This window comes from Cygnus olor, chromosome 15, assembly GCF_009769625.2.
Source record: "Cygnus olor isolate bCygOlo1 chromosome 15, bCygOlo1.pri.v2, whole genome shotgun sequence".
In the NCBI taxonomy this organism is placed as follows: domain Eukaryota; kingdom Metazoa; phylum Chordata; class Aves; order Anseriformes; family Anatidae; genus Cygnus; species Cygnus olor.
The window spans coordinates 174,886-199,996 of record NC_049183.1 but is presented as its reverse complement, the minus strand read 5'-3'; the positions used below and the strand labels follow the sequence as shown (position 1 = coordinate 199,996).

The 25,111-nt window shown below is 37.6% G+C and overlaps 2 long non-coding RNA genes across 2 annotated transcripts in view; both read right to left on the bottom strand.

Annotated features, from left to right (window-relative positions):
• Window positions 1-682: 682 nt before the first annotated feature.
• The window catches only part of LOC121078244, a 56,300-nt gene continuing 31,871 nt past the window's right edge, over window positions 683-25,111 (bottom strand). Inside the window, exons 2-5 of the long non-coding RNA XR_005824508.1 lie at window positions 4,733-4,885; window positions 4,227-4,292; window positions 3,647-3,810; window positions 683-2,972 (exon numbers count right to left, since the gene is read on the bottom strand). This is a non-coding gene — a long non-coding RNA (uncharacterized LOC121078244). The remainder of the gene's footprint in view (window positions 2,973-3,646; window positions 3,811-4,226; window positions 4,293-4,732; window positions 4,886-25,111) is intronic.
• Window positions 11,230-23,183, bottom strand: LOC121078245. Its single transcript, XR_005824509.1, has 2 exons — window positions 22,235-23,183; window positions 11,230-14,342 (listed from the first exon to the last, which is right to left on the bottom strand). It is a non-coding gene; the product is annotated as an uncharacterized LOC121078245 (long non-coding RNA).

Here is a 25,111-nt window from a genome sequence, read left to right as displayed (position 1 = left end):
CAAAGGCTGGTTTGCATGGAAGAGAAATTATAAAGCTTTGCCCACTTGAAGCAGGCACTCCTCCTATCTGTACTGTAAAGCCTTAAAGGAGTACATGTAACTGGGAAAAAAAGGAAAAGAGACTTTCAGTTTCACCTGACCCAATGCTATTGCTGTTTGGTTTTGGTGTGTTTTTTTTTTTGGAAACATTTGATAAATGATGGTTTGCAGATATTTTATATATATATACATATATATATATTTCTAAAACTATAGTGCAAATCAAGGAGGAAAAAATATTATATAATTTCAGGGAAAGAGGGTGGCTAATCTGGCATCCACAAGATGTCTGAGTTCTAATGTCCATTCAAGTGGTTGGACTAATTTAAATTAAATAAGGACAGGGAAAGTATCTGACAGCCAGATATACCAGCATAGGCAGGCACACTTCTGAAACAAAAGCAATGCCCTAATTGTCACCTTCATTTTAAAACAAAACAAACAAACAAAACCCAACAATCTCTGAAATGACTGTGAGCATCAACCACAGCTGATCTGCACCAGAAGAGTGTAAGACAACATGCTTAGAAAACACTTCAAACCACACGTATCCTCATTACTTTTTCAGCAATTAATACTTTTCCTAATTGATATTTTTTCCTAACAGAAAAGCTTCTTGTTTATTCTTTCACTTGTTTTTTGCAACTTGTCTTCTTATGCCTCCATTAGCTAAATTTCCATAATTATCTCAGAGAGGGATAGTGATGCTATTGATCCTTAGAAAAAACGACAGCAACACACCACAGAAGAGTCTCTTCTGTTCAGCCCAATTCTGACATAAATCAGTGTAATCTCTCCCAAGTCAACATGCACAATCAGTGGCTGGACAAAAGGTTTGAACAGTCTCGGTTCCTGCTCAGTTATTTTAGAAGTAACCCCCATTAGCTGTTGGCATGGCAGGAGCCTGCCCACAGCACTCCACGACAGCAGCTGGATTGCACAGACGCAGCAGAAGAGGCGGTGACTGCCCGGGAGTGGGCTCACAACTCCAGGACGCTGCGTTGGCTGCCTGAAGCAGGCGGCTGTGTCAGGAAGAATTACTGGTGTGTGGTGTGCATGAGACTAAAGCGGGCTAAATGGACATCCCATTTATGCAAATGTGGTTCTGTGGTTACTTTTCTCAGTCTGCTTTATAAAAGGCATTTCCCCAGATATGAAAACCGTTAGTGTGTAAGCCCAGTTCAGCTAGCATCCACCTAGGAGGGTTATTTCTGATAATGAAATAGTATTTTGAAAGAATTATAATTCATGTGTCTCACCATTAAGTTTAGATAAGTAATAATTTAGAATTATGTCAACAGATTAGAAAGATACTGATCTAAGAAATAACTCCCACAAATAAGCTGTATATCATATACTTTTTTTAAGCCAACTCATTTATTGTTGTAATTCGTGTAAATTGTTTTGGAACAGAGATGAATTTGGTTCTTTTTCAGAAACAGAACAAATCTGTTTACCAGAACAAATGTTAGACAGCATTTTGTTTAGTCACTAGGCTACTTAACATAATTATATCTTGGTAGGATTCAGTTGCTAAGAAGAATGTACACTTTAATCTTACAGGTTTTTTTTGGTAATGTCTGCAATTTAATAAGGACACACTGTTACTGCTAAAAGGTGACACATAGCACATATGACAAAGTACAATACATAATCTTATGAAAGAATCTATTATATCCATTTAGTTTTCATTAATCATGATTTGTATTGCATTCATCAACCGAACATTATGTGAAAAAATGAGGAGGTGTACATAAAAAACAGTTTGCTTAGTCTTGGTCTCCTCAGATTGACAGCTGCTGATATTCTGTGGTGTCTTTGATGCTTCTGTGTGTTGTGTGCATGTCCAGAACCAAAACGAATCCCAAACTTTCTAAAACACTTTTTTTCCTTTGTAAAGTACTGATCAGCAACCCTGACACTTGTGTTACCTTACAGGTTACCTTTGTAATATATTCTTGTGGCTTTTTTGAAAAGCTTTCGCATCATCACATTTTATTAAAAGTTTGGGAATTTTGATGAAGGAAAAGGTGGTAACTCCACATGCTACAGAATGTGGGTATAAGTGGCAATGGGTATGTGGCCTCTTTTTTCTAAGGTAGGTGATATACCACTTAGAATTTTCTGAGACACAAAGAACTAGTGACTGTCATCTTTACCTTCATGCTTGTTGAGAACTCTGAAGGCTTGTGAAGGTCTGAGAGTTCTGCTGGAGTGCGCTTTGCATCTAAAGGTACATGTGTTACAATCACTGAGTGGAAGGAGCTGGTTTGCAAAATGATTGGTTTCAGGTATTTCACAGTAAGAAATTACTCATTGTGTTACACTACCTGACAAAATACTGAAAGATTTTGTGTGTATCATTAAATTGTTGGTCTTATTTTTACTGTTGGATTGTGGGACTTGATATTGTAGATTTTGTAGCTGGAACAGGAACGCTTTAATGTCCTTCACAAATTCTTACCAATTAAAATATTAAAAAAAAAACAGATAAAGATATTCCAAAGGTAGGGATTTATTTTTGTTACAAGCTTCAGTTCAGCTCAACTATTAGCCTTGAGATGAATCACTCTTTTGTTGGATTACTGAATAAACAGAATAAGGTGATATGTAGGGCTGCACAAAAACCTTTCAGTGCCTAATATTTTCATACCTGACTTTGACAATCTGTCCTTTAGGACAGCTTTTTTTTAAAAGTTTGTACACAGTGACTGCTGTTGTTGCATGCTTTTGGTATACAAAAGTGATAATTCAGTGAAAGATTTTCATCTCAGATGTTGACTTTGCCATCCTGAAGTGAAGGGCTTTTTTCTAAATGATCACAGAGTTCCAAAAGATACCTGAACCTCATATTTCACTAAGCTTTGTTCTTCCTCATTTTTCTCCCTTGAGATTCAAGCTTCAAATACAAATGTATTTTTAAGTAGATCTTACTATAGGAAAAACAGAAAAAAAAAAGTTTAAAATGCATCCTGTACTATTGTGAGCACCACTAGCAGGACTAGGCTATTTTACAATAATTATACAGCTATATGCTTTACATAACTTTCATTTTTTTTTTTTAAAGTGTGATTTTGGAATTTGATATGAGAGCCATACATTTCTTTATATGGTTGGGATACTAAATGCTTTTATATCTGTAAGGAAAAAAGTAAAATGCTGTAGAAGAAATATTTCTAGAGCAGCAGTATATTACAAAATGATTTTGCAAGCAGATGTCTTTTTTCTATACAGCTTAAAGAATGGTTTGCTTTGAAAAGTTTGGAAAGGTGAGTAATTTTGTTTGAGGACATGCATATCTTCTAGTATCAATCTGATGAGTCTTTGAAATGCCTTTCAAAAGAAAGACAAAAATTTCTTAATCTCTGTATTAGAATTTGTGGTAAATCAGTTTCACTATTTATTCTCATTACCTTAATGTCTGATTTTACAAAATGTTGAATTTTCTGTGAGCTAAGTGACCAAGATGTTGCCATATTTTAAATTTGTTCTAAGTCCACAGTTCTCATAGAGAAGATAGAATACTCTGGATTGACTAGCAACAAACTTTATAGAGATCGATGCCTAATGATTTGTTAGGTATGTTAGGAGTGAGTTAAATCCTTACCTGGAATTTTAGCATGTGAGTCACAGTGAGCAAATTACACTTCTTTAATAACAAATGTTTTGACTTGGTGTCCCAGGTGGAAAAAATTGGCCACTTAGACCTCACTGAAGAACAGTTCTGTAGTTCTCTCTTGACCTTATTTTTTATTAATGTTTTATTGTTTCCTGCATGGAGGAGAGAAGAAAAAAGAAAGAAAGAAAGAAAGAAACCCACAGCTTCTTTTATGGACATGATTCACCACTATGGAAATCAAGCAGTGCTTGGAAGAATCCTGCATGATGCTTTGCCAGTGCTTTGAAGTGCAGTGCAGTCAAAGCTATTTGGACACGGTCTAACTTGAACATTGTGCTAATGTGTGATTTCCAAAGTTTCTGCTTGTGGTTCTCCACTCAGAAAATTAGAAGACAGTATATGACGATGCGCCCTCATACTTTTGTCTTAAAACACATCAGAAATACATAATAATGAAGAAGAGCTGAGAATATTAAAAATACAAATAATTGTTCTTAAAAGTAGTAGTCAAATGATACTTATGTGTTAAAAAAAAAAAAAAGAAAAAGTTAAGGACAGAACTAGTTACCTGTGATGTTAAGAAAACAGCTGTGAATGTTGTTCCTATCTCCTGGAGACTTCATTTTTGGTATATCTACAAATGGTTTGAAATCATGATTTAGTAGTTTAGGTGTGATTTTATAATATATTGATGTAAATGTATTTTCATTAGGATCAAGTAGTTATTTTAGGATTTTAGGCAGGAAATCTTCATGTGGTATTTGGCTAAGAATATAAGAAGACTAGCAGGATAAATGAATAATAGCACAATTTTTTAAGTTATTTAACTAATGAAAAGCACTCAAATGATAAAGAGCCATCTGTAAGCATGATTGCATAGTGTTTGCTAAAATCATCATGTTAATTTTTATTAAAGGTGAAAAGGGGACAATTGACCTGTAATTTTCAACTCATGTGATATCAAGAAGAAACCCAGGTATGTCACAGGCTTGATAATGTTCCATCAGCTGGAAATGGACTGGATTGCTTTGTTCCAGCTCTGCCTCACTAAGCCCATATCACTTTAAATTTTACCTGATCAGAGTTGGAAGCAGAAGGTTTCTCCCTGGTTCAGTTTCTAGTGAGGATTATTTGTCTTCAGTCACTAGGTTCCCCGAGAGATTAAACACATTTTTCCTTTAGCTCTCATTTTACTCACTCAGGGTTTACAATTCACCTCTTAGAAACCTGTGATAGTTGAAGCAGACAACACAGATTTTTTAAAAATACCATAAAATCAATGACTCCTTATATGAGCTGGCACAAAGTATCATACAGATTAGAAAACACTAAACACTCTGTATATACTTCCCTTCCTCAGTTTTGAATGTTGTTTTGGGCATAGTTCATGCTCTCTGTGTCATCCATTTCTGTACATAACTTTTCTAAATTATGGTGCATGCATGTCTGTGTCAGAATTTTGAAGCCAGTTTCCTTCTCACTTGGCTGCCCCACAGTTAGCAAAGCATGCCTCGCTGTTCCTTCTCCACACAAGTTCTTTGCATCTCTGTGATTCACAGCATTTCCCAGAGCTGAGTTTCCATAGCTTTTCATGTCCAGTCATAACATTTTATCTTCTTTTCAGTTTTGGGGGAAATTCCATAGCTGCAAATTCTGGCTTACAGGAAGAGTTTGGGTGAATGGGTTGCTGAGGCTTGGGCACCCCATTGTCCTTATATTTCTTCCTCTTGACTGGGAGCTGCTAGGGTGGGACGTTTTCCACAGACCCATGTCTGAGATGCACATGACCGAGCCCTGACAGCATATGGTTGACTTCACATCCTCTGAGGTATTTAATGATGATACAGCAATTTCATAACCACAGCCAGGATTCATACTTTGTAATGGGATAGATTTCCCACATTGTGATGTGCTCAGTTTCAAATGTCATTTCTTAACAGCTCTGAGCATTTTACCTACAAACTCCACTGGTGGCATTCTGTATTTCACATGAAACTATTCACCTGGGTGCTTATTATATGCAGAGTATGTAAACAGGTATTAGGGTGGAGTAAAATATGAAAAGTGAGAATTGACATACTGTGTAACTTCTGAGTAAACGGGTTAGTTACAAAGCCAGCAGCTGCTTTATATAAATCTTAAAAAGATGCAGCTAGCAGCTAGTGCTCTGAGCAGAGGAATCTCACATTCTATATGAATCAGAAATATCAGAAAAACTGATGCACGAAGAGGTTATTCCATATCTTTCCTGATTTGTTTTAAACAATTCAATGTTTGTTTATAAGATGAACTGACAAGAAAATTGTGAATGTATGATCTTAAAAATTTCCATAACAAACCTGTAATGTGTCTCAAATTAATGTGTATGTTATTTATTGGACTTTGTAACATTTAAAATAATCAGCATATCTATAGCTTAATTTTTTGAGAACATATAAAGGTCTCAGAAGGTCAAATGCTTAAGGAAATTGTACCTGACCAACCTTGTTGGCATCTGTGATGAAATGACTGGCTCTGTGGAAGAGTAGAGACTGAATGTTAATTGCCTTTACTTTAGCAAAGCTTTCCCCGTTTTCTCCCCCACAATTGTTGTAGTCCCACTGGGAAGATGTAGGCTGGATGGTGTGACAAGACACGACAAGACAGAATCACAGAATCATCTAGGTTGGAAGAGACCTCCAAGATCACCCAGTCCAACCTCTGACCTAACACTAACAAGTCCTCCACTAAACCATATCACTAGGCTCTACACCTAGATGTCTTTTAAAAACCTCCAGGTATGGTGACTCAACCACTTCCCTGGGCAGCCTATTCCAATGCCTAACAAGCCTTTCAGTAAAGAAGTTCTTCACAATATCCAACCTAAACCTCCCCTGGCGCAACTTCAGCCCATTCCCCCTTGTCCTGTCACCAGGCGTGTGGGAGAATAGACCAACGCCCACCTCGCTACAGCCTCCTTTAAGGTACCTGTAGAGTGCAATAAGGTTGCCCCTGAGCCTCCTTTTCTCCAGGCTAAACAACCCCAGCTCCCTCAGCCACTCCTTGTAAGACTTGTTCTCCAGACCCCTCACCAGCTTCGTTGCCCTTCTCTGGACTCTCTCGAGCACCTCCATGTCCTTCTTGTAGCAAGGGGCCCAAAACTGAACACAGTACTCGAGGTGCGGCCTCACCAGAGCCGAGTAGAGGGGGACAATCACTTCCCTAGCCCTGCTGGCCACACTGCTTCTTATGCAAGCCAGGATGCTGTTGGCCTTCTTGGCCACCTGAGCACACTGCTGGCTCATATTCAGCTGACTATCAACCAATACTCCCAGGTCCTTCTCTGCCAGGCAGCTTTCCAGCCACTCATCTCCCAGCCTGTAGCGCTGCTTGGGGTTGTTGTGGCCCAGGTGCAGGACCCGGCGCTTGGCCTTGTTGAACCTCATACAGTTAGCCTCAGCCCATCGGTCCAGCCTATCCAGATCCTCCTGCAGAGCCTTCCTACCCTCGAGCAGATCGACACACGCACCTAACTTGGTGTCGTCTGCAAACTTACTGAGGGTGCACGCGATCCTCATCCAGATCATCGATAAAGATATTAAAGAGAATTGGCCCCAGTACTGAGCCCTGGGGGACTCCACTAGTGACCGGCCTCCAACTGGATTTGACTCCATTCACCACAACTCTTTGGGCCCGGCTACCCAGCAGCCAGTTTCTAACCCAACGCAGCATACACCAGTCCAAGCCATGAGCAGCCAGTTTCTCGAGGAGAATGCTGTGGGAAACGGTGTCAAAAGCTTTACTGAAGTCAAGGTAGACCACATCCACAGCCTTTCCCTCATCCACCAAGCGCATCACTTTGTCATAGAAGGAGATCAGGTTCATCAGACAGGACCTGCCTTTCATAAACCCATGCTGACTGGGCCTGATCGCCTGCTTGCCCTGCAAGTGCCGCGTGATGACACTCAAGATAATCTGCTCCATGAGCTTCCCTGGCACTGAGGTCAGACAAGGCTGTCTGGACCCCAGACTCAAAATATGGACATCAGTGCTTCAAACTGGCAGCTAGTTAGCAGTGGCAAGTGTCAGTAATCAGTATTTGGGCTGCTGATTTTCATCATCTGCCACAGTCTGAACAGTGAAATGGAATGAAACCTCAAGTTCACAAATGAAGCCAAACTGGAAAGGAGCAGTGGATGTGTAGGAGGGCAGGTCTCTGGCATTGTCACAATTTTTGACAAACTGGAGGTATGGGCTCCATAATCTAGCATAATGCAGACTAGCTAAAACATATACAAAGCCCTGCTAGTGGATGCAATAACCTCAAGAACCAGACCCGGGGATGGAATAAGGCTTGCAAAGAGACACTGAAAGAGCAGGGCTGGGTCAGTCGGGGAAAGAGCAGGGTGAGTGGACCTTGACTGGGCAGGTTCCAGAGCAATCTGCTCTGATGTCAGTGTTAGTCATGCTTAGAGCAGGAGGTTGGATTAGGGACTTCCAGCAGTCCTTTCAAACAGAATTCTAGAATTGTAAAGTGTACTTTTGATAATTAAAAAAAAAAAAAAAAAAAGCAACCACCACACATTGAGCACCTCATAAAGGTCTAGAGCAGCATCCAGCCTTGTAAATCACAATTTATTCTGGGTAAATTAAGAATAAGAATAATCCATTTCTATATGCTCTATTTACTAATTTTCATCATTTAAAAGAACCAAGTTTTATTTTATAATACTTCATAGATAAAAAGATTATACTTGGGATAGCCCAATAGGCTAGAGGTTTGGCAGTGTGGTTTTTGTCTTTTGTCACCCCTGATTTCCCTTTTTATATGGACAATTTTTTAGTTGCTTCACTCCCTGACCTTGCTGAATAAGATCAGAGAGGCATGGTTGCTGGACGATGCTGGTTCAAGGGAAGGAATGAGACTGTGTGGCCAGAGGCAAGGGTGATCCTTTATTTCAGCACCAAGTGGTTGTACTGACTTAGCTCCGTCAACAAACCACACTTTCACATTTTCAAATTAAATTGCTGTACTTAGATTTTTCTAGACTGATGGATGTGTGAACTCATCAGCTAAAACTCACTTTGTTAAAAACTTTTCCAGTATCAAGTGATAGACCAAGTTTAAAGAAGTGAAGAGTGCTAATAGATGTACAATAGAGCATTTAGTAGGAAAAAAATACTAAGAGGTGATTTGTAAGTGTCTTAATCTTACGTCAGGGTACATCTGCTTGTGCATCTACAGTGTATATCTGCTTGTAATCCCACATTAAATGTGTTTCTTGCATATGAAGAATACCATGGAGAATGAAAGAAATTCTGTGCTTAGATTGTGCAGGATTAACATGTTGGCACTTGGTCCAAACATCTAAATATTCTAAATAAATATTCCTAGAAATTATGTTGCTGCACCCAACATCCAGGTGTGGTGGCTGGGACTTAGGTTGGCTAATTCTGAATACTGTTATGATCCCTATTAAAAAATGACAAACAAAGAAAGAAAAAAAAGGCAATTTTTGCTGTGCAAACCAAATAATTGCAGGCAGTGATGAATGCCATTGCTATTTCTGGTGGATACTGTTGTTAAGTTTTTAAGATACATTTGTTTAAAAAGAAACCACGAAACTTGGAAAATAAACTTTGACCCATTCTTTGTTTGTGGAATGATTTGCATTAATCATATATTAAGTATTAAAAAGGAGAGAATGTAGAACAGAAATCTTCTGTATTTCCAGTGTAAACGTGGTAAATATATTATTTTTATTATTTTTTAAATTAAGCTAGGGGCCAATGTTCAATATTCTCTTTCTTAAAAAACAAAGGTCTGGCAGCTTTTTTTCTTTGAAATACTGGGAATGACCCAAAGGCTTGGAATTGAGATTGGATGTTGGCAGGAAATTGGCCTGCCCATTGAGCATGTGCTTTTTGTTATTTCTGTGAAAAATCTACATATTTAACCACGTTTTAACCCTTTTGGACACAATTCCTAGCAAGATCTTGGCTTACTAGATGTTACCAGCAAAACCTCTGCTAGTTCCATTCCTTAATAACTCCCCGTGCCCCTCTCTGCCTGGTGTGTGTGCCTACCAGCTCCACGGAGCTGCGGGCTGTGCTGTGTCCCCTTCAGGACTGTAACAAGGCTGCCGGTGCCTTTCGGTGTAGACCCGCAGCACAGCAAATTCCCTCAGCTCTAACTGCTTTGGGGAGTGATTGAGCTTAACCCAGCTGGCTCAGGAAGTCATCCAATTTCACTTGGTAGGGCTTGGGGATAGTAAGAAATCAGTAAAAGAAGTAACATCTTAAAAAGATTGCAGCTGTTTGTGAAGTGCTTGACCACGGCTGTAGGGCCCGATGAGATGGATTTAGCTGATTAAAGAGGGTACCACGTGCGTCTGTCTGTGCTGCCACACAGCTGGCAGTGCCTGTCCCTTACCAGGGCTGCAGAACCGAAGGAGGTTTGGCTTTGCAGTCCTGGCAGTTCACAGCTTTGTATGTTAAAATTTAATGAATTTAAGGCAGTTTAATTTCATGTGCCCAGCAGTGAACTGTAGTAGCTTTTTCTCTAGTTTTTGTTCTCAGGAATTGGCATCAAAAGTTATGGACCTAAGCTGTATCTGTGGCCGGTGTGAAAAGAATACAGTGTGTAAAAGGTTGGCCTTACTTGAGGTGACCAACAGTTAATGGTTATGAAGAACTGGCAGATACTGAGCTTTTTGACCTGCTATTAGGAGAGTTATGAGACCTGACATTTACATCTGATTACAACGGTTTAAGGATGATAACCTGCTGGTGGGACTCTGCAGAACTGCTGGATTGCAAAACTTCTGAACTTTCTTTGTATCTATAAATCAGATGTTTCCTTACAGTATTGGTTTTACATGTGAGCCACCTTATGTGAGTTACAATACATGAATTATTTTCAAGGCCTTAGCATTAATTCTGCTCTTAGTAACACCTGTCACTCCTTGAAGTACTATGTTATTATGCAGACACTAAGTAAAATAATTTTTCAGTTAGGATTTTCGTAAGAATCCAGATGTTTGAGAAACTTTGCTGCAAGAAGAAATAATTCACTGGAACATCAGTTTGATGTTGACCTTCCTCAGGCCCTAATCATCTTTAATTATTAACATTTTTGGTGACCACTTTTTGGTGATTACTCTGTTTAAGTATTGTGTTCCTCCCTGCAGTATGACTGAGCAGTCTGGGTGTTTATATTTTAAGCTGAGAGCAGAAAGAGTTTATCATTCAGACGAAAGAATAACGCAGTGGGTTAAATCTTGAGCAGCAAAATTCTGATTGTCTCATATACACATAAACACACATATAAAGTTACACGTGTAACTTGCAAAGGGGAATTGAGTAAAGGTCACCCCTCACCTTGTGGTGTCTCTAATGGCTGTTAGATAAAATTAGTGCAAATGACTCGTCAGAAATACTGAGTAAAAAAATCTTGGTTTATTTCACTGTTTGTATAGAAATTAATATGTATATAAAATGCCATTTGTAGGAGAGAATAAGCCTAAAATTGCCCCTAAAATTATCATGTTTTAACTTCAGATAGTTTTTGTTTTATGCTTTCATTTCTGTTGACATCAACATAACATTTAGAATTAAATAATCTGCATTTCAAAACTTGTTTTATATCAGTTATGTTTCTCTCCTGAGTATATTGAATCTTTGCAAAGCTTATGCCGTAGAAAAATAGTCTCTGTAAGCCAACTGTTATTTCTCTTAGCGCTGATTTATAATGAGCATGGCAGACTGGCTGAGGCACCTCTGGGATTCCAGGATGCTCATCAGTATTTTGCTCTGTGCTAATAACTCTCTCCAGTTGTGCTAAAAAGATTTCAGTTTCCATCAGTCTCTGAAAAGTGCTGTTTATCACGTCACTCCAAATGTTTTGGATAGCTGACTTGCTGGTACATCACTCCAGTACTGTAGTTTCTGAGGTTGCTGCATCCTTTGCATCTTGTAGCTTCCAATACCTCTTGGATCCACCTTTTTTTAGACCCCAGTAAAGGCATTGTTAGTTATGACATGGTGGATCTGTGTGTGGGTTTGCATTCTACTCAATATTTCCTTTTAATTCATACATTAAACCTGTTGGGTATATAATACTTGCATGCATTTGTGCTCTATTCAGATATGTGTGTTGCTTTACTTAATCTTCTCCCATCCACCTCCAGTGGATTCCAGTGCATAAAAGATAGAGCATTTAGGGGTCACACTGGAAATACTTGAAAGCGAAAGCATTACTTCACCACCTGTCACTGCAGCAGATACCTTACTAAATTGGTATGAACACAACAGCCAGCAATAGCAGCAGCCACTGAACTTGTTGAAGTACAGAATTTAATTGAGGAAATAGGGCTCTATAGAAAATAAGTATATTTACTTCTACTTACTTTACTACCTCAAAAACTTGGATAATTAGCATCATCCAGGTAAATCAAAATCATGAGCAAAAAAATAATTGAATATTTACAAAGTCTAAAATTAATTTATGTGAAGTGCTTGATTACACTTTTTCTGTTCTTGTATCTGCTTTCTCTATTTCTTGGAAGATTTCTTTGAGCTTAACATCTGTCTGGTTCTCATAGCAGCTACAGGCAAACTTTTGACTAAAGTTTTTACTTGCCTTCAGCCTGGATCTAAATACACCCTTGTTCTGTTAAGTTTGGTTTGTTTACCTCAATAAAGGTGTAACTTAGTGTTGGTACATTTCTAGTTTGGAACAGAATCTGTTTCTTTTTTTTTTTTTTTTTTTTATTCTGCTCTAACCAGAGTAAGTACAACTTCGCTGTTGATTCCAGTGAATATGACTCCAGGCTGGCTCATCTTCTGACAGGCAGTAAGTTGGTTATGCTTGTCCAAAACTAGCTTGGTTTTATTTGTTTCTTGGAATGCACTAATTACTGTCTAGCTTTCTGTGATTTTACCTGAATAAGATCAACAGTTTCACCTTCCTCCTACAATACCTCATTTGACAAGAAGCCTACTTGGCTTTGGTTGGCTTTAACTTGAATCCAATTTGTCATTCAATATTCAATCCATGTGATCCAGAACCCTGGAGCTTAGGCTTCTCTGTCAATAGGGAGATGGAAGCAAATTTCCTTACACTTTTCATTTTAAACTTGAAGTCTTGCAGCATTCATTTTCAAATTTTAATACGTCTTAAAATGTAAATATTGATCTTTAAAGTTGCTCTTAAAAATAAGCTGGACACTAAATTTACAGGTGTGTAATTGGATTAGTTTTTTTCAGGTTTAACAGTTTTATACACAGGCTGCAGGATACTTTTGATTTTACCAGATCCTGGCACTTTTGGGAAAATATTAGTAGTTTTTACCCATTGACACTTAATAGATGTTCTTGCAGTTTGGATTGTGAAGGTCTTGTATACCACTTTTTAAAAACAGACTAAGGTTCTGTTAATTTTTCCCATCATTTCTGAAATGTATGAAATATTCAGTTTTCCTGTGCTTTTTGTTTTCTTCTCTACTTCTTGTTGCGCGGCCTCTCAGTTTAGACTGCTGGCTAGGTCACATTCTTCTTTATTTTCTCTCTGAGTCCATTATTTTGTATGAGTGAAGTGACAATATGAAATTATTTGCAACAATTGTTGCTGTTAACCATCTGAGTTGTGTGGCAGTGGTATTGCTATCAGAAGCTAACATCTAACAAACTGTCTTTACAACAGAGAACATCTGTAGACTGATTTGTAGCACATATTTGAAGTATTTACTAGTGAATCTTCCACAGAATAACAGTTCCATCACTGAGTCACGCTCACATTAGGTAGCTAATAACTGTTGTAGTTAACATGTTATACCGAGTTTCACTTTCGGCTGGTGCACCCTCTGTAATAAGCAGAAATAGGACTCCAAAGAAACATTAACCCTCAAAAGAGGCAGATGGAAACCATGGTAGAGAGATTAATTCACTGCTGTATGGTACCTTTGGAAACACTCATCTTCCTTCCCCTTTTTCCTTGTAGATTAGGGAAAATTGAAAATGCTACAGCACTGCTAATTATCGTAGGAAGTTACATGCTGCTTTTCTGGAAGCTCTTCCAGGGGAGCCATTGAACTGTTCAGTATTCTGTTGTCCTGCTGAACCTTGTGATTCTCACATAGGTGGTATTTCACCACCTTTATTTTTGAAAGTATTGAGTGTTTTGTTTGTATGTGTTCTCTGTTTGACACCTATTAAAACAGTAGGTCTTCTAGTTTATAATTCTGATGATATTCTTCAAAATCATAATAGTTATTACAAACTTTCATGCTTCAAACTCTCCTTAGGCCCGGCCACCTGTACAATGAAGTGAAGAGGATGGCAATGTCTCACTTTCTTCTCTGTTATGAAGTTTCAAGGGTTTTAGTTGTGTTGTGTGTGAGACGCTTCTCATTATTGTTTCTCATTTTTTTCCATTTTATCATACATATAAAACTGGGATTCTGCAAAATAAATACTCTTCCCATGAGGTGTGTAAAGCATTTTTTTTTTAATTCCCATTAAAGACTAGTTGAGAAGGCTTAACATTTCAAATGTCTTAGACTTAAGAAGTATGGATAATTAAGGGAATGATTCTGGAAATTACAGAAGCCTAAGGAAAGGTGTCAGCTTCAATTTGTTGCTCTTCTTTTAAAATGTCTTGCATAAATCTTTTGGCTAAACTATTTCTTCAATAACAGCAAATTTCCTGAAAATAAGATTATTTATGAATTAAAAATATGAAAATATGAATCTGTAGGATGTTACTTAAAAAGAAATGTATACATTGTCACTTATATCAGTTGATTCGTATGGTCAATATATTAGAAGAATATAACTAAAGAGAAGAGCAAATGAAAAGTTGTAGGACATTCTGTGCTCATGATATTTTTTTAAGCATTCCATATAGTGAGTAATTTTTCCATGCCCCACCCCTGCTCCACAACTGAAATACTCAAACAGCTCGAGCTATATTCCAATAAGAAGTAAAGCAGCTTTTTCTGGTAATGGTAGCTTATGGTAGTGGGAAAGAGAGTTGCATTTTAAATATGCATAAAATACAAAACTGCATTTCTCAATTTAGTGGAAAAAAATGTACAGACAATATCATGTGTTGCTGCTATAAAACATTGACTTATACATGAGTAAAGGTAGAGTAAGTGTTGAATTTCCTTATTTATATTTACCCCTGCACATGTTTTTTTTTTCTTTTTTGTATGAATGGGAATGAAAGTGTATGATTTGAAAAAGAAAAGGTTTTGCAGTTATTTCGTAATTTCATAGACCATCTTCTGATTCTTGCAGACCGCAGTCGGACAAACTCTGATGGAAAAGGTTAGATCTTAACCATCTGGCTGAATTTCACTGGGAACTTAGAGAACAAGAGAAATGGAAGTTACAACATAATTTGTGTTGATATCATAGTGATTGAGTCACTTACCACATTCCCATAGAGCACATATTTGTGCTACTAGGCTTTCTGGGACCTTTCTTTGACTAGTTAGAATCTCTGACAGCTTTCCTCTAGGCCCTTCTAAATTGGATTTCTTCTGGCCTTTGTCTAGACAGGTATTGAAGAACGTGAAAGAACTGCAGAGATTTTGTTTCTAATGTTTAATTACCAGTTCAGCTCATTGTCTTTACTTAGTGTATTATAAATGCACTACTATATACTACAAGTAAAACAACAGCAAATAACAGAGGTAAACAACGAGTTTTGGAAAGCAGAGGTCTCAACACAGGGGAGCATACAGGGGATTGGGGAGTGTGGAAAAAGAATGAAAAGTCTTGTTTAAAACTTCTGAAGCTTAGTCAGGATTTCTTGGAGGATTTAGTTTGTTTAATTCAGGTGTTTTTATTTTAAATTATTTTAATCTAAAAGCTACTTAAGAGGCCTTGCAAAAGTATATAATTTAGTCAGTACTAAATATACAGGAGAATCTATATTTCCAATGTTAAAAAGGATGAAAATTCTTACTAGGTATATTTTAGTTGCATAGGGTTTTCAGAAAGTGAGAAACATCAAAAAGCTGTTTGAATATGTATGGTTTTGAATTTATTTTTAAAATATGAAAATAATTTCAAGTTCAAAAATGAACCTTTGAACAGCTGTGGTATGTCAAGGGCTTGAGTGGAGAAAGGAAAATGGAGCCAAGAGCAACTGAGTGTTTGTAAGGATTTGAAGTATTACATGAATGACACATGGCGGATTTAAAGCAACATCACAAGTACATCAGAGGTATCAGGGAGAGATTTGTAGAGCTGTCCTGGGTATTCTTCCCCATCCAGCTCTTCTCCACAGCACCGTATATCTGTAGCCACGTGGCTTGTCCTAGGTCACCTACATACATGTAGTTTATTGAAAAATAGCCATCCCATGTAAGTGGAGTGTTTGCTTTGGAAAGGACATACCTCTTCAGTAGTTCAGAGCTGCTACTAACAGATTCTGTGACACCTTGCTGGGTTTGTTGCTTAACTGCATCCACCCTCAAGTAGCACAATACATACACAACAGCCATTTTAATTCAATATATTCCCAAGGGACTAAATACTATTACAAATTCTCTCTAGTACAGAAAGTGTGCTTATAGAAGCCTGGTGCTTTTCCTCAAGCTTTTCAAGAAATACTTTGCAGTTATTTCGGCACAGGGGTGCCAGCAATCAGATTATAGAAATTTGTTTTACCAAGAAACTGGGCAGGAAAGTTAGTCAATGTCATGAATGATCTCCTTATCAAATTCAGGTTTGCTATCCCACATTGCTGTTCCAAACTCCAGATTGCTAAATTCCATTTTAGCAATCCAAAATTTCATTTTAGCAATCTGGAGTTTGTCCCCATCATTTGTGAAGCCAGATGAGAGGGCATTGCTCTCATATTGGTATATTTTCAGTTACCAAAAAAATTTCTTCAGAGAAATATTTATTTCCTTCAGAATTCCCTTTGTTTTTATTCCTTTCTTTTAGGGATTTTAATTTCTTTCTTTAGGGAATCATTCTTTAATTCTTATTAATACAATTGTATCAAATATAATTGTGCTTTCCTAATAATGATATAGCGTAGTGGAGTACAGAAGTAGTGGCAACAACAGATTGAAAAACTGTAATACTGAAACTGTGTAAGAGGCCTGCTGATTGTTTGCCGTCGACTTGATATTACCAGAGATTCTCAATGCAGAAATTGGAGCAGGAGACACAGAATTGATTTTTTCAGAACACATGGTGCTTATGACCTTGTATATTCCTGACAATGCGTCTTCCACTTATAATGAAGAACAAAAAGAGGAAAAAAATGTTCTTTAAGATGAAAGGGTGGAGTTTTTCTTTTAAAAAGATTAAAAGTATAATAATAATCAAATAGCAGACTTGTTGAGGCAAACACATTGAAATCGTTCAGAAAAACAACTGCATGACATCATGTGAGAAAGTTACAACCAAAAAAGGGCACGTTTCATAGGCCAAATACCTTCTATTCATTCCCAAAAAATTTCTCAGGAGAAAGAAATAAAACCTTCATCCTTGGAAGCTCACGGAATATAAATACGTTGTCCCAGACAGGAAAGGTAAAAAACAAAACAAAAATAAAAACAAAAGACATGGTCTTAATCAGGAATGCTTAGAAATACTGGAATGCTGAGAAATGCTGACCCACTGCTCAAAAAATCAAAGCTGAGCGCTACCTCCCTCTTTGTTGTTCCTGTCTTATGCACTGTCTTATGATGGCCAGTTGCCATTACTGTACCTTCCCTCCAGCTGTTAGCAATTTTCACATCATGTATTTCAATCCACTTCCCTTATTAGAAATCTTATTTGTCCTTGAACATGTGCAATATGCATAGAAATTAGTATATTATCAAATTAACATATAAAAGTCCTTGAAACTGATATTTCCGGGAATGGGATTAAACTCACACACTGCATTAGTGATAGCATTCTACTTTTGTCTACCAGAATAAAGGAGCTACTCTTGCCGAGAAGAAAACAGAACAGCAAAAAAAAGATGTTGAAAGTTTATGAAAGCAGCAAGACAATATCAATAGGGGAGAAGCTGTGTTACATGAAAGATGGAAAGGAACTAGTTTAAATAACTACAGTTGGACAAAACTGATGCCTTTTAGTGCACATATATGTCATTACAGTTGTCCTCAATCAGCCTGGGCTATCTTCAGAAGGTGGTACATCTTAAATTAGTATTATTGTCACACAGGAGTGTCATTTCCAGGAATAGTACCTAGAGCTTCGGAGGCATGTTGGTACTTAAAAGATTTGCTGTCTTTCTGGTATATTGATTTTGATCAGCTTTATTAATCATGACATTATTTCAGATAATTTTAGCTTTGTTATTTAAAAACAAACAACAGTAGTCCTGACGCTCAAAAATACTAGAACAGAAGTGCCATTCATATAGGATCCCACTTTGACTCTGAAAATCAGTCTTCGGGATTATGTAAGAGTTTAAGGCACCCAGACAGAACCAGAGTAAAAATGTGGCTGCAGTGATGAGCAGTGCCGTTTGCATAGGTCACAGTACTAATATGAAAAGTAAAGTGAGAGCTCTAAACTTCTAGGCACAAGCCTGGCACTGTGGCAATAAGATATTACTGTTGTCAATAATTTTGGTTCCATTTATTTATGTGCATGTGTGTATTTTAAGTCACAATTATACTGTGGTATGCATACATCTTAAGTACCTCCTCTGTATACTCCTAATGAAGATTTTGTATTAAAGACACAAAACTCATGAAGAACATAAGTGTAACCTATTCAGCAATTTTGTTGCAAGACCAGATGAATCCTTCATTTGACTGTTGACTTTCCTAACTTACATAAAACTTATATAAAGAGATGATTTCCCATTTAATATTTTATGAAGGCAGAATCCTCTTTGGAAAGCCCACGTGAAACATTGAAACATGCATATGTGGGAGCAACCAAAAAAAAAAAAAAAACACCTTTTGTTTTTTTTTGCATTGTCCAGAACAAATTCCACATATTTGTTTCTGTAATTCACTCTAAAAAAATAATTGAATGAGCCTGTAGATTTACTTAGTAAATTGTCATCTAAATCCATTGAGCAAAGAAGTGTTTACTGTAACAGTCCAGAAATCTTTATAAATGTAACAGTTAATCCCTATAATTTAAGTCCAAAAAATTGTGTGCCAGTATTACTTTCTCATAATTAATGCATATTCATCTTTCAGAGCATTTGTCACATTTAACAGGAGATCTAGGGAACAGAACAGTTTTCTGTCTGAATGTTTTGGAAGGATAAGGGAGTTGTAGGTAGGGCATAAGAAACACCAAAAGGTTATGACATTTTTTTTATGCAGACATAATGACTCCCCACACACACAAAGGTAATCAAGATCTTTACTAAGGAATAGGTTTTGAAAACTTATGTTTTGGATTATTTCAATTGCCATCACTTTAGAGGCTGATTACCAAAATGAGACAAAAATGCGTGGAGGATAAATAGAGGAACATTCAGCGTTTTATTTTTTGGCATTATTTGTACATTTTAGATTGCATGCACTGCAAAACTCAGAGCAAAGCATTGGAATTTGGCTCAAATTATGTTTTATTTCTTCCAACAGAGATAAATTAAAACAAATCCTGTGTGAGCTAGTTTGATTTCAGCATTTCACAATCAATGTGGTTAAGTACGCAGCTGAACTAACCTATACACTACATGTCAAATCTTTTCTTACAAACTAATGCTTTTGCATTAAGTATATAAAAAGTGCTTCTTACTGCTGCATTCCAAACAGCATATGTGAAAAAAAAGAGAGAAAAAAAAAAACACAGAGAAAAAAACACTTCAGTCTCAGTAGTTTGTTAATCAAAGTTAAAAAGAAGTCCAAACCTCTGTGAGACAAGCAATGAATTTTAACCCAAAAAGACTAATAATGCAATCAGCAGTATGCAACGTGGCTTACAGAAAGAAGATTTAAAATGTCTCCAGCACTTAAAAAAAAGCTTGGCATTGCCTTCTGTCTCAAAGACAATTTCACCTGTTGCAAAATTTGTCTGAAGTCCAGATATTTTTGGTTTATCAGAACATGTCTTGAAATCAAATGCTCAAAGCTTTACATCATTTTTTTAAAGCTGCATGCAGCTGTAAAGGTTTTCTTTCTATCCTTTGAACTAGATGAGTTCTTGTAAACCATATTACAGTATTATTGCAGTGGATGTTGGATGGACTGACTGTATTCTTTTTTTTAATCTCTTTTGAAGATTAGTGAAACGAACAGCAGATTTTAAATAGTAATGCCATTAATGCTGTGCTTTTTATTAAAGTGGAGGTTTTTAAAATGGTCATTAGTAATGGAACAATAAGATATTGGATATCATGGGTATACTCAAACACAAAGGAGATAATGGAACACAAAGCTGCTACAGAAATTACTAATGATGAACCTGTAGGGGGTACTCATGTAGTTAAAGACAATAAGAGATCAGCAAGAAAAATGTAAAGACAAATCTATTTTAAAAGCACTTGATAAAATTAGATCTGTTTTACTATTGCAAGCACAGGTGAATTTTCCTGTAACTAACTGAACTGCAAATATTTATTTTATTCAGGAATGCAACTTGCTCCTTTTTTTTCTAGATGTAAGTAACTTGAAGAAAAAAAAATTAGAAATTGTGGAATAAACTAGTAAAAATCATTTGCAGTCTACCAGAAGATAAGTAGGTGGTGAGTAACAGGATAGTTTTGTGAAGAGCAAAGTATGTTAAGCAAGTCTGATTTCCTTCTACGACAGGGTAGCAGCTCTTGTGAATGAGGGAGAGGCAGTAGGAGTTGCATATGCTAATTTTTAATAAGGCTTTTGAAAATGTCTCAAATGGCATTCTCACCAACTATGTAGGGAAATACAATCTAGGTCATGCATTGGCAACATTAAGTGCTGTGTGCTATATTTAATTTCCCCCTCCAAATTAGGCGATTAAAAACTCAGTACAAGTTGAGAAATGCTACAGCTCAGACAAGATGCTTCTTATTAGCCACATGTTGCCTTTGTGAAAGATTGGGATTTTCATATACATCCCTACTGTGCTGTGCCTCCTACTGTCAGGGCAGGCACAAGAAAAGGACAAGAAAAAGCCGTGAGAAATACAGGATGAGAAGGCTGTATCTAAATCTTGTACTCTTTTTTTTTTTTTTTTTTTTCATCCCCTAACATCTAGAATTGGAAGTTAGAATAAAATTGTTAATGTCTTATAAGACAGAGAAGAGCTCCCAGCACACTGAAAGGCAGGACTAGAAATTGGAATATTCTTTACAAATTCAATAAATAGTCTGAAAAAGATAAGATACGATTTAGGATGGAAGACACAAACCTAAATGTTGAAGTATAAATAATCAACCACTCAGATACAAGCATGCAGAATTATGGAAAAAAGACAAGGGTTATACAGGTAATGGTCCAAATGTTGTAAGAGTCTGAAGATGGACTATGTCAATGCTTTATGAAAAAAGCAAAATGGGAGCTTTCCCATAGCTTTCCCATTCTTTTCAGCCTTTCAAAACTGCTATTATCATTTGAAATTGGCACCACCACACTAGTTGTCTTTAAAAAACAAATTGTGGCTAGGTTTCATTACACCTGAAAATCAAGTCTGCTGGGAAGCACATTTTTGAAAACTTACATGCTTTTACAGAATGTTGTTTCTACCTCTTACTATGGAGTATTTGAGTGCTGAATTTAGGTCATGGCTAAGCACACAGCAACTGTGCTGCTCAAACAAGGTTGGAGAGCCCCTGTTTTCCCCTCCTGCTGTTTGTCCCCACCCTCGTGCACCCTTTTGCTGTGTTGCGCTGGCATAGCTGCCTGTGGGCTAGCGTGGTGCTGAGTCAGGGAACTCAGCCACCTGAAAAGGAGCACAGCAAAACCCAGCCACACAAAAATTAAAGTCCAAGAACAGAAGGTAGGGAAGACTGGGTGGAGATCTTGGGGAACACCTAAGGCACACCACCATCAAAGAGATTTATAGAAGCATTATCTCAGGGAGCCATGTGTTCACAAAGTGCAGTTTCACAACATTTACTCCTCAGGGCATTCATCCTGGGAGTTGTCCCAGTAAAGCGTTGTACTAACAAAGGTCAGAATGGGTTATAAAAAAGCAGTTGGTTAGGTAATGAGACATAACGCTATGGATAATTTATTTGCTACTTAGCAAGTGGAGCTGCTCAGTGGTAAAAATCTGAAGAGTTGCATTTGGAGTCATGACTGACAGCTTGAGAAATAACAGGTGAGCAGGAATGAATCAGCACCAACAGCTAACTGTTCATTCTCTGCTAAACAAACTGTCAAGAAAGCAAAGCTTGGCTCAGAAGTACAAGAATTAATCAGCTGGTGTCAGGTAGAGAAGCAATGATCATTAATTTGCCCCCTGGGCATATTCACATCCATTGATATCAGTCACTTGCTCATCAGCAACAGAGAACAGGACAACATCAAGCCAGGAAGACAAGAGTGGCCTGGCTCAGCTTCTGAATTTGTTTTGGAGGTAGATTAGTAGCAGAGTTTCTGTCTGGTGAATGACTGATCTGATACTTGTCAACTGAACAAGCCAAAACAGAAGAAAACCAAAGCAACTCACCACCTCCAGATGAAGTGGAGTGTGGGTGCCAGGTATGGGCAGATATTTACTCCAGAGTGACTCTGTCAGCAGTAAACCCGCACATTCTGACAGCTGCTGCTGCTCTACATGAGAAGGGATCAAAGAGGAAGATGCTGAAAACAGCAAAAGTAAAGTCTCCTGGAGTCTTCAACTCCAAAGACTGGTTAATGTGCGAAGACTAAAAAAATCTCTATGAAAGGTTGAATAATACTTCCGCATTCTTTTGCTAACATGTGCAGCTTAATTTAGTGATTCACAGACCACATCGTGTCCCACATAACTTTAGGTACTGGCATGTAAATTTGGGGTGTAGTCATCTTGAGATCTCATATTATCATCAGAAAGTTATGTTCAGAGTAAATAACTTTGCAGAGTTCAGCCTTCCCAAAGGCTGAGTTGCTCTCTAGAAGTAGCCGTTTTCCTAGCTTGGAGCCACTCGGTGGCTGGAGGTCACGCTCTCTGCCACAGATGCTGTTGACATTTACAGAATACTTCTGGCACAAAAAGGTTTCTCAGCTTAACCCCAAATAAATGCAACAGCATTATTTCCACTCAAGTTCCTCTCTGTCCCCAAGGTACAGCCAAGAAGAAGGGTTGAATGTAAAATGCATTATGAGCTGACTATTCTCAGCTATCAGACAAGCTTCTGGCTAACACGAGAATGAAAACCTGTATTTGGTTAGGTCGCTAGCACGGAGCCCCTTAGTCAGTGAGATCTCTTTGGGCTATGACTGGAAGTGTGGTGCTCAACAGACTGTTTTCCTTAATGGGCCTGAAGTGAGGATTGCTTACCAACAGCAAGAACACAAGTTTGTTTGTACCAGCTAGTGCATGTGAGAGAGGCTGACTTGATCTCATGGGGGGTATCTGTTATTTTTTTGTGTTTTGTCTACCAAACCTGCACACACTCTCCCCAGCTGGCCTCCTCAGCGCCTCCTTGCTAATGGTCAGTCGTCAGTCCCTGGGGTGATAATCAGCAACGATTAATGCTACTCTTCCTCTGAAGCTATCTTTGTTTTCTAGATCTCTCTCTCTGACATCATGCGTCCATGTCTAAAATTAATTTAGTATTGCACTCTTAATTACATTGTGTGCTTTTTGAATAGGTAAATAACTTCCATTTTCCTGAGAAGTAAAACTGGAAATAGTGGAGTTTGAGAGTCAGTAATATCATACTCTGGGATCTGTTTGCTGCCTCCCTGCCATCTCCTTTGAAGAAATAGTCCAAGTGGATAATTTTGCCAAATTACAGCAAAACCGTTAGAGAATGAACTTTGTTTCAAGCAGGCATTTTACTGCTGTTTTTTAGACCTCTTTGTGCCAAATAAAATATCTGGCTTCTAAATTATAGGTAATACAATTAATATTGAAGAAATTAATGACTAAACCCAAAAATGATACAGAAAAAACAAAACCTGCCTCAACTACAAAAATTGCAATTGCAGTAAAAATGCTGTTTGTTAGGGAAGTTTTTACTCCTGTAAACCTTGCATCTTTAATAAGAAAATTCACTAACATGGCTTAAAGTCTGTAGCAATATGGTTTAAACGGCATAGCTCAAGTCAGGCATTGTAAAATGTGAGGTGATGGGAACCACCTTTTGAAATGGAAAACGAAGAGCTCAGACTTTTTAAATGCACCATTTAATTTTTATGAAACTTTTTGGATATTACTGATGTGTATGGAAGTTGTGTGCATTAACTTTGGAAAAATTTCCATGTAAACAATATGTAGATGAAATCCCATTTGCAGACAAAATGTGGAAGTCTGGAATCATTAATAAACAGAGCACTTGTCATACCATTGCATATACAGATTAATAAAAGGCACCTGTTTTCTTTCTAAGTGTTTGCACTTGGCTGAAAGCAAAGCAAAATGCAAAACAAGAGTGATAATAACATCTCAATAATGTGCTAAAGAGAAGGTTTCTTGGTGTTTGGCTCAATATAATGCTACAAAACCCATGCTACATGATGCAGCAGTGAATAAAAAAATAGAATTTTTAGTTTGTATTCCCTCATTCTCTGGATACTTGTTTGTGCTGCAGCTGGGCAGTGGGGGCAACCAGCTGGCTGGGGCTCCCAGTGCCTGACGAGCCAGTGCTATTACAGAGCTTGCTACAGAAGAGTGAGGGCAGTTGGTGAAGTTGGTGTAGATTGAATTTGGTGAGCTCTGAGCGTAAGGATGAGTTGAATGGAGTTCAGAGAGACTGTAAGACTTGACAGTGATGTTTCTACTTTGATTGGTTTGATAGGAAGGTAATTAGGGTGCATGCAGAAGGGAGTTATTGAGAGTAAAAGGGAAGCTTAGGTGTCCTCCATGGGGATTCCAAATTCCCTCTGCCAAAAATTGGAAACTGTCTTGTAAACAAGGGCTCTCTTGCACTTTTGTTAGGTGATCCAGACTTTTCATGATATCCTAAAGACTATTAGGCCTCATGTCTGAGAGGGCCACTGTCTGCCTAGCACAGCAAGCCACATCACAAACAATGAGTTAAAGAAGTAAAGCCAGTGCTTCATTAACCTATGAAACGCAAAAAGTGTGGGGAATGGAGAAAAGCAATCCTAAGTAAAATAAAGCTTTACAAGAAAATGCCAGAGGACTATAGTGGAAGTGAATGAAATAGTCAGCCCATACTAAATCTTGGTGACTGAGGGCTGAACAAGATAAAACGTGGGAGGAGAAATACAGAGCCAATGTTTTATTGGTGTACAGCTAATGCAAATATCTTGACTAGCATGGGTAATTGTAATGACAAATTAAAAATCCTAGCAAGAAAATATTACAAAACACTAGAATTAAGGAATTATTTTAAATTTTGTTAAAGAAAACAACCAGAGTCAGCAAGAGTGCAGT